The following is a 17,446-nucleotide window of genomic DNA, read 5'->3' as shown; positions in this document are numbered from 1 at the left end:
GTGCTGGCTGTAGACAGGAACGGCCGTGTCCCAGTATGACTCCACTCGACTCCCTTACTGCTGGCTCCGTCATCTTGATTACAAAAAAATTGGCTGGGAACAAAAAGTTATTCACCTTCACAATAACGTCTTCCAGAATTCATTCAGGGTGAATACACGATCTGTCGGCCAACTGGATCATTATGTCAGTGTCAACGAGCTTGGCCGCTCCCAGCTTCTCATAGATAGTATATGGCAGCACATTGATGGATGCCCCGAGATCGCACATCGCGTGCTCTACTTGAATATCTCCGATTGAAATCGGGAGAGTGAACACCCCTGGGTCGGTCTTCTTTGAAGGAAGATCACTCCGCTGGATCACGGCAGAGATATTTTCATCTGAAATCATTCTACCTTCCTCATTGACCTTCCCTGCCAGGTAGTCTTTAATAAATTTGCTGATCAGGGGCATCTTTAACGTCGTCAAGAGTGGTACCTTCATTTCTACGTCCTTGAACATACTTGCCACATCCATTGTGGCATTCCTCTCTCTGACTTTCCTCTGAGGATTCACCTCCCACTTTTGCCTTGCCCTTTTCACTCCCTTTTGCTTGCTCTGCTCACTTGGATTCTCCTTCTCCTTCATGGCTCAGCCCAGACATAGATGCTGGAGATTCCGCAGGTGGAGTAGGGCTCTGGTAGGCTTTTACTGATCTCAGCGTTACTTTGCTAATGTTTTCTCGACCGGGTGGCTGCACAGTGGCTGGAATCCTTCCTTCATTTCCTCTCAGCTCGCCCAGTGACATCGCAACTTGCGAAAGTTGCTTTGTCAGCATCTCCCACGCCGCTCGCTGCTCCTTCTGAGCCTCTTGGATTTCCAGCATCGCTTTATTAGGATGGTGCGGTACTATCATATTCCCCTGACTATCGTTGGGGTGTCGGTTGTATCTTTGATCCGGCGGTCCCCCACTGTAGTTGGGCTGTGGGTAGTCATATTGCCCATAATGCTCTTGCTGGTATTGCGGTTGATTGTGCTGTTGATTTCCAGGGTACAGATTTCTCTGTTGGTGTGGTGGAACGTAGCTGACCATCTGGTTGTTTGACTGTCTTCCCTAGTTGTTTGACTGTGGGCCCTGGAGTCTGTATCCCCAGTTCCCGTCCTATTGTTGGCTTGACCAGTTGGGCTGTCCTCCATTTGACCAACCTGCCTGACTTCCCTGCATTCTGTTCCCTCCAGTGTTTGCTCTATCCTCGATCCGAGCAGGCCAGTTGGGCTGCCCTTCAGAAGGTTGCATCTGTTGTATCGAGGGTTGTGGTGGCTGGCTTTGATTCTGGTCAGTCCATCGAAAGTTTGGATGATCTCTCCATGGGGCGTCTATTTGCTTTCGCTAAATCCAATTGCCATTTGCATTCCAGTGGCCAACGCATTTATTTGGGGCAGCGGCTCTACCGCAGGGGGAATTCACAAAAGTAGTAGTGATGCTCTTCTGGCGGAGGCGGTGGCGGTGCATACTGCGTCTCTTTCGGTGTAGCTGGTGGAGGCGGTCTGGCTTTCTCCACTGCCTCAAGCAGCTTCTTCTCCATCTGCTCAAATCGAGCCTCTAGCTTTTCGTCATTGCGTGCCTCGGCTGCGTGCACCGCACCCCTTCTGTACTGGCCACGGGACGTCTCGTATTTGCATTTGGCCTCGATAAGCCTTTCCAGGATGTTTTTGGCTTGGCTGAATGGGGTCTTTGAGAAATCCCCTTGGGCTGCGAGGTTTAGATCAGGTGGGATCGTAAGTCGTCCTTGCTAGTCGGCCGGTCTCGTGGGCGAATAGTGTGGCCACACTTTAGTCTGGCCAGTCTATGATATTGTTTTGTGTGTTCTCGATTATTTTTCTCAAGTTAAAACTCGAGTTCACTATGGTATGGATGACTTAACTTCTATCAACTGTTTTCGGCATGTGCCCCTGAGTATATTAAGTACTGAGCCCTGCATGTGTTTTCCCTGTGTGCAGGTTGAGTGGTGATGTTGCGGCGGATGTTTAGTCGAGCCTTAATAATTTTCGGATGCGTCGTGTCGTCATACATGGGCGTTATCCCATGACTCTCTAGATACCTTTATTCCGCTGTCTTGTTTTGAATTGTTTATCTAATGTCTTCCGCTTTACCCTAGACTGCTTTTATGACATTAACTACTTTGAGATATTAATTCCGCTGTTTGACTATTTAATAGTGTGAAATATTCCTTTTGAAGTTTAGTTAAGTTTCGAGTTAAATGCTGTCTTTTATTGTTTCCCCCATTTCTTCCCGCTTCTTAGTTCTTCCCCTAGTCACGATTTCCCCGTCTTCACTATCCTTAGTAAGGGTGGCCGTGACACATCTTCCTCATACAACCAAATTGAAAACAGAGTAAATCAGATCTGCAGAGATTTCCATCATAACGAACTTGCATAAAGAAATAAACTTACAAAACAAACGCATGACTCCAAATTAAAGCAGAAAGAAGATGACTACACAAGTAGATAAACTGACCGACTCATAATCATGCAGAAATTATAAATCGACAATCAGATCTACAACTACCGATGCTATCACATCTTCAATCGACGTAAACATACTCAGATCTACTTTACTGTACTCCAATGTACCAGATTTAAACATCCTAGCTCATTCCATTCAACATTTCTTCGCAACCAAGCAGAATTTGTAAGTTAACAACGTAGATCCCACATATCAAACAATAGCAAGAAACTTAATTGGCAGATGCATCATAAATCAGAAATCAAAGATGAATCAGAGAATTCTTGCATGGGAACAGAACATTTCACCATGAGGCAAGATCATAACACCAAATCTATTGCATTATAAACATCTAGAGTTTTGCTACAGCATAAACGTAAACCAAAATGAGACAAAAGCTAAAAACAGAGATTGTTTCATCTTACCTTCTCGGAACGGAATTACAGAACCAATACGAATAAAATGTGAAAACCAATGCCCAACCCTACTAAAACTAAAACTAAATTGAGGAACCAAGCGTGTGTGTGACGGAAACTCAGGTGTTTGGAGTGTTGGGAGCCCTCATTTCAACCCTAGGAGAGAGCTGAAGTCTAATGAGTGCTCCTCCTTCCTCATTCTCTATTTTTATTTATAGGAAGGCATGAGGTCTTGTCACGACTACAACTCCCTAGTCAAAGAAAGTGTAGCTATTTCACGACTAAAACTTACTAAATGGTATCAACTCATCATAAAAGGATAATCAAATCAAGAGAAACACTGTCTAAATGTGAAAGAGAGTACAATCATACTGAATCAGAGTAATTTCTGGGCATTGTCTTTTCTAAATAAAACAAAGACTAGATTCTCGCAGCGGAAGAGTACCAAGACAGTGCAATATGTATGAAGACATACTACATACCATATCTGATCTGTGTGAACCGGGAATGTAGTCACTAAAACTGTTATTTCTATCTAAAAATAAACTGTAGTCATTCTTCTCATGACATACCATATCTGATCTGTGTGAACCGGGAATGTGGCCTCATTCGACGACGGTCACTGGACCGGCCAACGCTAGCGCTAGCACACGATCCCTATGTGTACACTAGTTCGAGTAGGGTTTGCGGCCCTACTGAGACCCGAATTCGATTAAACTGGTTTAGCATAGCCAAACAGATAGGCAATCATAAAACACGCTTGAAAAGAAAAGAAGAGCCCACCTCGTTTGCTTAGCTCTTTCAAACGGGCAATTCCTGACTTGAGACTACTCATCGTGCGACGACGTTCCTTTACAGATATAATAAACTTGAATTAGGCTTTAAGTAATTATTTATCTTGCATGTATGCATACCTAAGTGTGTGCTTACTAATTTATTTCTTTATTTCTAAATTTAGAAATCTTAAATCCTTAATTAAATCGGCGATTTAATTTATTCGAAAATTGGCCGAACTGTTCGGGTATAATAGACTTCCCGATTTATCTTACGTATTTTAAAATACTTCTTGTGACTAAAGAAATTCTCATCTATTCATTTACTGGGTACTATTTCAACACGACTAAATAATTCTTTTCTTTCGTGGCTTAGGGAAATTAAATTCCATTGATTTAATTTGTTCATGGGCAGTGGCCCTAGTAATTAAATCCTAGGCCCGATTAATTAAATCCTAGGCCCAAAGTGAGGAATAGTGGAATTGGCCCAAATGATTAATATACTCTTTCTCTCCACCGTCGACTTCTTTCTCCCATTCCATCTTCAAAATTTTTCTCCCAATTCAGGAAACCCTAGGTTCCTTTCCTCACAAAATCGGCGGTCTAATGCCCCCTTCCTCACCACCACCGTTCGCCGCCGCCAAACTCCACTCTCCATCGAGTTCCGTCAGACGGCATCGTCGCCTTCTGCTCCTCGTCTCACCACGGCTCGCGGCTACCCGGCTAGGACGGTGTTGTCCGTGTTCGTCGCTGGCTTCCTATCGACGGCACAGCTTCTCCGATCGGTTCTTCCTCCGTAAGCGCCGGGCGGAGCTGGTTTAACCCCTGTCGATACCTCCTTCTATCGCTTCCTTTGATCCGAAGGTAAGTCTCCTTCCTTCCCCCTCAAGTTCTCCAATTCAAATTTCTATCGTTGGAATCAGACGCAGCAACTTCAACTCTCGTCCCTCACCATTCTTTCTCTGTCAGATCAGAGGTGCCTATAAGGCATTTGGACAGAACTCTAATCGATTTTTGGGGCTACTGGTTGTTACTATTATTAGTTTCTACCGTTATGGATTCTACTTGAAGTTGCTATATATGATGCTTTCTAAATGATGCAAAGGGTGATAGCTTAACCTCTTGGAAGTGAACTTGTGGTGCTGTCCTTAGGCTGTGAAACTCGGCCTCTCACGGTGAGGAATAGCTTGTAGAGTCCTTGCAACAAGCTTCACTAGGATCCTCTCATTCCAACTCAAAGGGAGACTGATAATGAATGTGCTGATGGGATAATTTGTTATGCGTAGAGGCTGCCTATATAGGAGAACTTATGTACTTGTGAGAGCTCTGATTGGCCTGCAGTGGCATTGGTTTTTCTTATTGGCTGCCCTCTAACTGCAGTTGGCGTTTTCTTGAGTGCTTAGTACTTAATCCATTTATGAAGTTTGTATGTTTATGGCAGGTGCACAACATTTGACCGCTTTTCATTGGCAATGGCAGGTATAAATGGAGTACAGGATGCAGGGATTCAGCCTTGCATAATGCAGCTACTGAGGTGCAAATTCTGTTGGCTAGACTTGCTCTTTTCGGCCCAACTCTTTCTCACTTTTCTGAAAAGTTAAGTCACTCTTCTCTTTTCAATATATGATGTTAGTTTGCATTTTATTCCATGCATTTCAACCCCTTTTCGTGCGCTTCTGGCTGGCTACCGAGGCTGCCCTTCCTCGTGGTCTCACCCTCTCGGGCTTGTCTGAAATTATGGGGCCGAGACGGCCCGGTGATAAAGGTCGACATAGTTGCTAGGGGTCTCGAGTTGTAATAGCGTAGTTAGACTTAACTTTCTTTCCAACATGTACGCAAAACTCGTTTAATAGTTGGTGTATTTCTTTCTAGCATTTGTAACTCATTGGCTTGGATTTCTTTATATTGTATTTATTGATTTTTATTTAAGAAATAAAAATACTCTTTCATTATTCATCAAATTTCTAGTATTTATTTCAAAATTCTCAAGAATCTAGGTCTCGGCTATTACATTCTACCCCCCTTAACAAAAATTTCATCCCGAAATTTTGTCTTGGTCAGGCAAAAAGCTCTGGGCCACGTTGCCTCCTTGCGGTCGTGGTGCTTCCATAGGACTTTCACTGTTACAATAACTTTATTTCTCAATTCTTTTACTTTTCTGTCCAGAATTGTTTTTGACTTTTCTTCATAGCTCAAATCCGGTTCTAACACCATTTCTTCTTGGTGTAATATGTGTTTAGGGTCGAACACATATTTCCCCAACTGTGATACAAGAAACACATTGTGCACATTCCCGAAACTTGGAGGAAGTGCTAATCTGTACGCCACAGGGCCGACTATTTCTAGGATTTCATAGGATCCGATGAAACGCGGTTTTAGCTTACCCTTGATGCCAAATCTAATTATCCCTTTCGACGGGGATACTTTCAGAAAGACTTTGTCTCCCGCTTTGAACTGTAAATCGGTTCTGCAAGCATCTGCGTAAGATTTCTGTCTATCTTGAGCATCTTTGATCCTCTCTCGGATCTGTGGGACAATTTCTATCATTTCCTCTACAGAGTCCGGTCCGAGAATCCTTCTCTCACCAACTTCATCCCAGTAAAGCGGTGATCTACACTTCTTCCCATAAAGCGCTTCATATGGAGCCATATTTATAGTTGCCTGGTAACTGTTGTTGTAGGCAAACTCTATAAGTGGAAGTACTGGCTCCCAGCTTACTCCACGGTCGAGCACTACGGCTCTCAACATATCCTCTAATTTCTGAATCGTCCTTTCGGACTATCCGTCCGTCTGTGGATGGAATGCTATGCTGAAATTCAGTTGAGTGCCTAGCTCTCGCTGCAAGCTTATCCAAAATCTAGAAGTAAATTTTGAATCTCGATCCGAAGTGATCATTACTGGTACGCCATGCAAGCGTATGTTCTCTGATCCGTACGTGATACGAATTGGTATAAATTGAGCACTCTTGGTGAGACGATCTATAATCACCTAGATGGCAGTATTTCCTCGCTGGGATTTTGGCAATCCTGTCACAAAATCCATTGCAATGTGCTCCCATTTCCATTCTGGAATCCCGAGAGGTTGCAATTTCCCATAGGGTCGTTGATGTAAAGCCTTCACTTGCTGGCAAGCTAGACATCTTTCTACAAACGACGCTCTGTTTCTCTTCATGCCATCCCACCAGAATTGCTTCTTTAAATCTTGATACATCTCCGTACTTTCTGGATGGACAATTTAGGGCGTCTCATGAGCTTCACTCATGATCTCGTTCCTGAGTGCCTCATCATTGGGTACGCACAGTCTTCCTTCGAAAGTGAGAGCATTATCCGCCTCTTCGCAGTAACTGTCCCCTTTTCCGGTCCTCGCTTTAAGACGAATTTTTTTCTAATGCCTCATCGCATCTCTGGGCATCGATGATTCTGGCTCTTAAGTCTGGTTCTATGACTAAGGTGGAAATTCTGCTGTCAACCGTCTCCGGGGCTCTTACTATCTCCAATCGCATCTTGGCAAATTTTACGGAGGAGCTCTTCCTCTTGTGTGAGGAAAGTAGCCACTTGGGGTGCAGTCTTTCTGCTCAAGGCATCTGCTACCACGTTGGCTTTGCCTGGGTGGTAATTTATACCGCAGTTGTAGTCCTTGACTAATTCTAGCCATCTGCGTTGTCTCATATTCAGATCCTTCTGCTCAAAGAAATATTTGAGGCTCTTATGATGTAACATCCCAAAAAATTTTGAGACTTTTGTTTTAATATGGATGTCGAGTGGAAAATTTTCTTTTATAAAATTATTCGTTCCTATGTGATTGAGTTGATTATGTGAAATAATTGTCATGAGTGATGTGGAATGAAATGTTATATACATTATATTTTACAATGTGGGGAATTAATTAAATGAGATCATGCATTTTGTTCTAGCCAAATTCATTGGGAATTTTCGGCCCCTTCAATTATTGGAAATATTTTCTTCTTGGATTTAATTGATTGTTGATAAGTCGTATTCTAGTCCTTGGTTATTGGTCAGTATAATGTGCATAATTGGAATATATCTGCAAAACAGTTGCTAAAGTGTGCAGAGAAAGTGTTCTAGCCAGTATGAGAATGTTCGGATAATTCAGGTGAAAAGGGCGTCAGTAGGGTGCAATACTGACCAGGATGCATGCCAAAAAGGCTCGAGATGGAGAAGAAGGATAGCTGGGAAAATCAGCCGCAAGCAAGGCGCAAAAGAGTCATTCATTGAAGAGAGTCTACCCTAAAATTCAAGGGAGGCTTCCCTATAAAAGGAAGCCACTTGGAGAGAGAATCATCATCAATTAGTTCATCAACTCCTACGCTTAGTTAGAAATCTCTCTTCGGTAGATCAACCCTTCAATATTATCCTTCATATTCTCATTCCTCGCCATAGCCATGGTCACCTGAAGCTCATCAGTTCGCCGGAGTTCCCCATCCTCTCGTTCCAGTCAGTGTGTTTCGTAGTGTTAACAGTTTCATCGCCCGGAGTGGCAAAACAATCTTTACTTGCTTTCTTAGTTAATCGCACTTTGTTTTCTTACGTTGGATCTGTTGCACGTTCAACATTTGCTTACTTTGAAGTCTTAGTTGCGATCCAAACGATTTTATGAAACGAAGCTGTTTTTCTGCATCGGTTCTTGTTTGATTTCGTTCTTTTCTGCCTAGATAGCTTAGTTCCAGTTGTTACGGTAATTTCCAGTTGTTGAGAGCGTGTTTTCATTTCCGAATTGATAGATCTAAGTTTATGAGTTCAGTTTGCTATTAGATTTTAGATCTGAAATGGTTAAGTGTGAAGGCCTAGTTTACGTAGTTTCTGCCACCTTGCATGTCACCCAGTAAGTTTAGTTACAGTTTCGGTGTTCAAACTTTGATTTGAAGTTTTAATTGTAGATCTGTGTTCATGAAGTTGTTAATCTGTGTTTTTATGGTGATAAGTCTGGATTTGCTGATCTGAATTGATTCATGTTGAAGAAGAATACATCTCCATCCAATTTGGGACCACTTTTGCTTTTTAACCACTTTTACTTTTGTACTTTACTTTTCAGCTGTTACTTTTCAGATCTGTAGGCGTAGTCACCTAACTACCTCTTTTCCTCTGATATTCCGTTTAGCCTTTTATAGTAAACTCGTACTTTCCATATGTTTATGAAACATCATGCTCCCCACTCTCACGTACACAACCGCCTGTCTAACATCTCTCCCACCTCTTAGTCAGTAGAGTACCATCTTAAATTCCAGCCTAGATTAAGTCTCAACCCAAAGCGTGGTAGCTAACCAAACCTTCCAGAATATCACCACGATACCAAAACGCATCATCTCTGTGGGATTCGACCCTTACGTCCACTATACTAGTCAGTAGAAGTGGGTTGAGGAATTTTTGATACCAGGTTCAGGCTTAGCTGGGATTTCCATCCTGATCAGTAGGATCCATCCTTTGCTCGAAACGACACCTGACACAAACCTTCTCTTTCAAATGGCGCCGTTGCCGGGGATGAATGGCGTTATTAGCTGTTATTGTGTGTGATACTTTGGCGTATATATTGTTCATAATTTTTTCTCTTTCTTTATCTTTTAGTTTATGAGAAGCAGTTCGGCTCCTGACCATCGGAGACCGAAGATACTTCAGCGAGGATCTATACTCGTAGCCACTCGATCTGGCTTGTTAACAGCTCTGTCCTACATAGGCACGAGTAGTGACGAGGAGCAAGACACCATAGAAGGACGAATACCAGAACAGGTACTACAGTTGGAGGGTTACCCAAGGAGAATGGCAAACCACAATGATGACGATCCAAAGATCGGGACACTGAACGCGCATACCGAAGGAGAACCACCGCAAGCTATAGTAGTCACCCTGGGGCAGACAGCTTGTGATGTGAAGCCCATGTTATTGCAATCCTGCCCACGTACTTTGGAAAGAGCTATGAAGGCCCTTATGAATTCCTTCATGAGTTCTGTAAGATTTGTAGGGCACAGAGAAGACCAGCAGGGGCGGCCGAGGATGACTACAGATTGAAGGCTTTGCCGTTCGTTCTAAAAGGGGAGGGTAACACCTGGTTCATGCGACTACCCCCCAATTCCATTGAGAGCTGGGCAGATTTCAAGTCGGAATTCTTAGGGGAATTCTTCCCGTCATTGAAGACGAGAGCATTGAAGAGAGAGATAACCACTGTGAAGCAAGGGTATGATGAACCCTTGAGTGATTATTGGGCGAAGTATATGAGTCTTTTGGATGCATGTCTGAATCATCGTATGGCCGATATAGAAATACATCATACCTTTTATGAGGGGATGAACAAGGCAACGAAAGACTTGGCAAACTCTTCGTCAGGAGGAAGTTTCACGCAGTTAAGGGTCAGCGAAGCTAAAAGGGTCCTAGGGAAGTTATTGAGTGCAAAGAAGGAGTACGACAATTCTAGGGTTGGCTACAGCAGAAAAAGAATTGCTAGTGCCTTGTCTACTGACCAGGAGCATAAGATAGAGCAGAAGATGGATTTGAAGATGGACGAATTGAAGAAGACACTCCTGAGCGCGATCGAGAAGAACGCACCACCCCCTTCCCCAACTGGGAGCTACAAAGGTGCAGAGAAGGGAATTCAAGGGCCGGGCTATGATCAGCCTAATGATTTCGTCAATATGGAGCATGTTAATGCTGCCGGGTACTACAATTCTAGTGGGCATTGGATCCAGGGAAGGCAGCGGGACGCACCATGGAGAGACCATCCAAATTTTCGATGGGAAGATGGGAACCAAAATCAAAACCAAGGTCCAGGTCAAAATCAATACCATCCTCACCCAAACCAAAATTTCAACCGTGGCCCGGAAAATCCCAACAACCAGTTTAACTGGTCAGGAAGGAACCAACAACCCCATAGTCAACAACCTCAAAACCAACCCCCACAAAACCAGAACCCAAACCATGTTTATGTACCACCCCACCAGAGAAACTTCCAAAATTATCAGAGTCAGCTTAATCAAGGTTCCCAACATCAGCAGAACCAAAACCAGTTCCAAAGCCAGAACCATTTCCAAGGCCAGAACCAGAATCAACATCATCAAGACCAGTACAACCCTTATGGCCATTATAACCACTACCCATCTAACTAGAACCAGCAAAACTTCTAAAATTACCAACCCAACCAAAACCCCCAGTATAACCATCACCAAGGACCAAATCAGTCCCAATATCCTAACAGGTCGAGGAGATCTATGGAGGACATGATGGGAGAATTGCTCGCTTCGCAGCAAAGTATCAAGCGTGAGTTGTAGTCCAATAATGAAGTAGTGCAGGGGATGCAGAGTGCCCAGAAGGAACATAAGGCGAATATTGATATGATGAACATGCAGTTGGCCCAGCTGGCTAGTTCGATGGGTGAAATGAAAGGGAATTCCGGGAAACTCCCATCTACAGTCCATGTACCTGAAAAGGCAAATGTGAGCAAGGTCACATTACGGTCCGGTACAACCTATAAGGGACCCCAACCGAAGAAGTCGAACGGAGAGCCTGGTGGGACGAATATATTGAAGGATGTCGTCTCGGAGGGAGAGCTCAACAGACCTCTACCTCAGATGTAGGATCCATTCTTTTTGGATAAAGCACCATTGGAAAAGAATGAAACAAGAGGCGTACTGCCCAGGAGAGACCCTCCTAAGGAAACGGAACCCACGAAGGAGGCTCCAACCCAGATTGTACCCAAGGAAAACTCCGGGAATGCTGTTGAAGGACCGACTGAAGAGGTAAAAGAAAAAAAACCATCCCCTTACCGGTTCGTGACCAAGAGGAAGGAGGATAACCCTGTGGATTACATGTCAATTTTTGGGAAGCTGGATATCACCATACCATTCCTACAAGCCGTGAAGCTACCCCTCTTGGAAAATTTATCAAAGAATTCATAGCCGGGAAAGCCCAGAAGGCTGGAAAGATCATGGTGGAAGGAATAGTGTCAGCAATTGTGCAAGAAAAGCTACCGCCCAAGAGAGCAGACCCAGGTATGTTCACTTTGCCCATAACTATAGGAGATGTAAAAATTGAGCATGCAATGTGTGATCTGGGAGCTTCTATAAATGTTATGCCATTGTCAGTTTATAATCGGCTGAAGGGAGTAACGTTATCAAACACTAGGGTATTAATCCAACTGGCTGATTGGTCATGTATAAGTCCTGAGGGTGTGTTAGAGAATGTGTTGGTGAGAGTACATGATTTTACTTATCCTGCTGACTTTTACGTGATCAAGATGGGTGAGTCTGAAACTAGGGAGTCTAGGGGTATATTGTTGGGAAGGCCATTTCTTAGGACAGCCAAGACGATTGTAGATATGGCTGAGGGAACAATTTGCATTGATTTTCATGGAGAAAAGTTTACCTTCGATATCAATGAGGCCATGAAAAAACCTATCGATTCTGAGAATCTATGCTATGTGGATGTAATTGACCCCCTAGTCTAAGATTTTCTTGAGACTGAATTATTGCAGGAAAAGCTACAAGCATTGGATGTATATGGGCAGTCTGATGTAGAGGCAGCTGCATGGTATGACCTGATCAGTAGCCAAGGGTTATTTGATGAAGAGATAGAAGGAGCTATTAAGGACTTCTGCCAGAAATCAGAATTTATTGGAGCCGCAGGGGCTAAGCTACCAGTCAGTCCAGATGAATTTTCAGATGGAGACTTAGAAAAGGAAGGGGATGCTGCAAGGAACCCTCTACCAGCAGACACACTTCTCCCACAAGTTGAATTGAAGAAGTTACCAGCAACCCTGAAGTATGCCTTTCTCGGGGAGGAAAATTCATATCCGGTGATCATAAGCAGCAGCCTGACAAAGAATCAAGAAGCAAGGCTACTAACCGTCCTAGGCAGGAACAAGAAAGCAATTGGATGGAGCCTTACAGATTTGGTGGGAATAAGCCCCGACGTCTGCATGCATCATATTAGGCTAGAAGAGGGGGCGAAAGCACATCGTGACTCGCAGAGAAAGGTGAATCCCAACATGTAGGAGGAAATATTGAAGGAAATCTTAAAGCTGCTGTCATTGGGGATTATCTACTCGGTGCCCGTTAGCGAGTGGGTCAGCCCTGTGCACATGGTTCCCTAGAAGTCCGGGATTCAGGTGGTTCAAAATGATAGGAATGAGCTGATACTGACAAGGCTAGTCACTGGTTGGCGGATGTGCATAGATTACCGCTAGCTGAACGCCGTGACCAGGAAAGAACACTTCCCTCTACCGTTCATCGACCAGATGTTGGAGCGACTGGCTGGGAAGAAGTACTTTTGTTTTTTGGATGGGTACAGCGGTTATTTTCAGATCTACGTGGATCCTGAAGACCAGGATAAAACTACCTTCACCTGCCCATTTGGAACATATGCGTACAGACGCATGCCGTTCGGTTCTTGCAATACTCCGGTAACATTTGAGCGATGCATGATGAGCATATTCTCCGACCTAATTGTGGAGTGCATAGAGATATTCATGGATGACTTCACAGTCTACGGGGACTCTTTCGACTCATGCCTTCATCATTTGGATATAGTCTTGGAGAGGTGTCAAGCGAAAAGCCTAGTCTTGAATTTTGAGAAGTGACATTTCATGGTCACAGAGGGTATCATCGTGGGGCACGTGGTGTCAGAGAGAGGGATCCAGGTGGATCAAGCCAAAGTGGATGTCATTACCAAACTACATTTCCCTACTGACCGAAGGAAATAAAGGGTTTTCTCGGACATGTAGGATTTTATCGACGATTTATAAAAGACTTCGCCAAAATCGCCCAGCCCCTTACCAGACTTCTTCAAAACGAAGTGGAATTCAATTTTGATGAACAGTGCAAGACTGCTTTCAACCTTCTCAAAGAGAAGCTGGTATCTGCACCAATTATTCAGTCTCCTGACTGGGATCATCCGTTCGAAGTGATGTGTGATGCCAACGATTACGTGGTGGGAGCTGTTCTGGGTCAGAAGATCGACGGGAAAAGGTATGTAATTTTCTACGCGTGGGAGAAGTTTCGACAGTACTTATTGGGATCCAAGGTCATCGTTTATACTGACCATGCGGCCATTTATTACTTGATTACCAAGAAAGAATCCAAACCCCGTTTGATCCGATGGGTACTCCTGTTACAAGAGTTCGATTGGGAGGTAGAAGACAAGTAAGGGGTCGAAAACAAAGTTGCGGATCATATGAGCAGGAAAGTGCAAGATGGGAATAGCGATGAGGTGCGAGATCGATTTCCTGAGGAACACTTGTGTGAAGTGATTTTCGCCGCTAGAAAAATTGACTGGGAAGGAGTGATGAAGCTTACTCGCCAGAAGTGCCCAATGTCACCAAAGCTGAAAGAATGAAGATCAAGAGTGAAGCGAAATACTACTTTTGGGATGACCCGTACCTTTGGAAAGTAGGAGCCGATCAAGTGATTAGAAGATGCGTTCCTGACTTGGAGCAGAGGGACGTATTGACGCATTGCCACTCTTTGGCATGTGGAGGACACTTCGGTCCCAGGAAAACGGCAAGAAAGATTCTGGATAGCGGATTTTATTGGCCAACCCTCAACAAAGATGCCTACGAATTCTGTAGAGGTTGTGAGCGTTGTCAACTGACCGGTGGAATATCAGCACGAGATGAAATGCCACAAGTCCCGATCATTGTTTGTGAGTTGTTCGACATATGGGGGATGGATTTCATGGGGCCTTTTCCCTCGTCATATGGGAACTTGTATATCTTAGTAGCAGTTGAATACGTCTCCAAATGGGTAGAAGCCAAGGCCACAAGTACGTGTGAAGCAAGAGAGGTAGCCAAGTTCCTCAAAAGTAACATTTTCAGTCAGTTCGGAGTACCAAGGGCCATAATATCCGATCAAGGCACCCACTTCTGTAACCGCACCATCGAAGCCTTGATGAAGAAGTACGGTGTGCACCACAGATTATACAGCCCCTACCATCCGCAAGCAAACGGTCAAGCCGAGATCTCTAATCGAGAGATAAAGAAGATTCTGGAAAAAACCGTCAATCCTTCTAGGAAAGACTGGAGCGTGAGGTTAGAGGATGCTCTATGGGCATATCGGACAGCCTATAAAACTCCCATAGGAGTGTCCCCATACAGAATTGTTTTCGGAAAGATGTGCCACTTACCCGTCGGGATTGAGCACCGAGCATACTGGGCAGTACAACAAGTAAATGTGGATACTACAGCCTGTGAAGAGGAAAGGAAGCTGCAGTTGCAGGGGCTAGAGGAACTTAGATTGGAGTCGTTCGACTCAGCCATGTGGTACAAAGAGAGAACCAAGTTGTGGCACGACAGGAATCTGAGGACCAAGGATCTCCATGTTGGGCAGAAAGTACTACTTTTCCAGTCGAGACTGAAGCTCATGCCTGGGAAGCTCAAGTCGAAGTGGACAGGGCCTTATGTCATCACCGCACTCTGTTCTAATGGAGCAGTGGAGATTTCAGGGAGTCTTCCTAACTCTGAACCTTTTATTGTGAATGGGCATAGGCTAAAGGTATTTAGGGACAATAGTGATATGGATGTGGTGGATGAGATTCCACTGCAACCACATACTCAGGTTTCATACTGACCAGTAGGATAGGGATTGGAATTCCACTGGGCTAGCTCCTTTTAGCGTAATTTACATATGCTGGCAAAGTAGAATTCCAATTTTCCTATGGGAGATGTAAATAGTGTATATACGTAGTAGTTAATTTAATCTTTGCCTGTTAGTTAATTTTAAGAAAACCCAAAAATATCTTCGGACCTCAACTATTAATTTGGAGTATATACTGACCATCAGAATCCCATTTTGGTGAAACTCCCAATTTTATTTAAATGTCCTTTTTTTACTTTGTTTCTAATCTAGGAAAATATAAGGGGAAATCATTAAAGGGCCAAATTTGAATTGGGACTTTGTTGCAGCTTTTGCAGGGTGACAGTGGCTGGCAAGGCGCGTGAGCAGAGAAACGAGAGGCAACGTCCAATCAGAGACCAGCATTACCAATCGTCTCTCACTCGAATCGACGCAACCTGAAAACCGACTGCAGCCAGTTACAACCCACAACTGCCTATTCCAACTCCATAACCACATCGTTTCTCCCATTTCATTTCAAAACCCTCACCTGCAATTTCTCTCTGCAAAATTTCTCACCATCTCTCCGCAAACACCAAACCCCTACATTACACACAGAAAATCACAGATCTAAGCCATGGGAAAGAAAGCATGGGCAAAGAAAATCAAACCCACTTCAACCCGCAGGGAAGAAATCCAGAATCACCACCACCGAGGGAAGGACGGCCGCCGAGCCCACAACCAGAACCGCAACTACCGGAGCTGACTCCTCAGGCGCCAACAATGGTCTCCTTAGATGCAATGGCGGAATTCATTCGACAGCAGGACCCTAATAGAGATTGGGCGGCGGCGCTGGCCGGTTTTAGTCAAATTGGGGGAAAATGGAGCATGACCGGAGAAACCCCATCTAAACCGATTATGCAATCCACGGTACAACCACCCAGCTCCATTCCGAGTTCCTCTGAAATTCCACCAGGAAGAGAATCTCCCTCAATTATCGTACCACCTGAGTCTGCGGAACCCTCCCAAACTCCACAACAGAGTGATTCGATGGAGGTTGACCCCATCTCCGCCCATTACGATTCAGACGCAGAAGAACGTGAAGCGAGAAGAAGAGAGGAGGAAAGGGCCAGAAGGGAGGCGATGAACCAGAGAAAATGCCAACAGCGGAACCCATTCCTCAAGAAGCAGCAAGGGAAGAGATAGATTTGAATGAGACGGCCAAGAAACAAGGCTTAATGACTGATGACGAATTTCAGGCAATTTTGATGGAGCAAATCAGAGGGAATATGATACTGCCACGATGGTTGAGGATTTGGACCTCACATCTAGGGCAGTAGGAGAGGAAGAGCCAGAGTTAGAAACTCCCTAGACAGAGGTGGGGGAGAGTGATGAGCATATTGAGGAAGAGTCAGTACCAAGAGCGGAGGTACCAGAACCAGTAGCACCTCCGGTGACGAAACCAAAGGCAGTCAAGAGGAAGTTGGTGTTGAAGCACTCTCCGAGGGAAGAGACAACACTCTCCGAGGGAAGAGAGGCCGAAGCCAGAGAGGGTATCACAAAGATGTCTCGGAAAGTGGGAATCTAGCAAGGCGCAGATCCGGTGGAGATCTTGAGTGATGAGGAAAGGGCTACTCCCACAAAACCTGGGGGGGAGTTTTTACCTACTACTGACTTAGAGAATACTGCAAGGGAAAACGAGGCGGTCTCTCCAACACAAAATGGCCAAGGTGAATAGGCTGACGGGATGGCTGGGGGTCTGGACCTCGCATCCAGGTCAGTAGGCCTCAAGGAGACTAGTCCAACTGCCCAGGATCAATTTTCAACACAAGCTGAGAAGGAACCCGAAGAAGAGAAAGACGAGGATGATGGAGAGGAAGCTAGATATCAAGAAGAAAGCAAGTGAAAAGGGAAAGCTCCTATGAAGAAGAAGCCCAGCAACAAGAAGCCACGTACAGTGAACACTGGCATAGTCATTACTGAGTCAGTTCAACGAGCCCAGGAACACCGGAGGGAACAAAGTGATAGCGAATACGCTGTCAGTGAAGAGTCAGAATCGGACAATGATATTTCCTTGGAAAATGAGGAGTACAGTGAGCAACAGCTTCCCCACAATCATCGGGAGCTAGTACATCCCCCGGTAGAGAGACTGAGGTACCGGCGCTGGACAGTGGACCTTACTGATGATCTGGTGGAGGAAATGAAGTTATTCAACCCTAAGAA

General features: G+C 44.6%; 1 long non-coding RNA gene across 2 annotated transcripts; it reads left to right on the top strand.

Annotated features, from left to right (window-relative positions):
- Nucleotides 1–4,211: 4,211 nt before the first annotated feature.
- LOC121809529 lies at nucleotides 4,212–5,633 on the top strand. Of its 2 annotated transcripts, none has more exons than XR_006052277.1 (2): nucleotides 4,212–4,536; nucleotides 5,152–5,633. It is a non-coding gene; the product is annotated as an uncharacterized LOC121809529 (long non-coding RNA). The 2 variants fall into 2 exon arrangements; XR_006052278.1 differs by having other exon boundaries at nucleotides 4,642–5,633.
- Nucleotides 5,634–17,446: the final 11,813 nt, after the last annotated feature.

Source organism: Salvia splendens, chromosome 6 (genome assembly GCF_004379255.2).
Source record: "Salvia splendens isolate huo1 chromosome 6, SspV2, whole genome shotgun sequence".
NCBI classification, from domain to species: Eukaryota; Viridiplantae; Streptophyta; class Magnoliopsida; order Lamiales; family Lamiaceae; genus Salvia; species Salvia splendens.
Note: the sequence above shows the minus strand (reverse complement) of the source record. Positions and strands in the feature narration are given on the sequence as shown.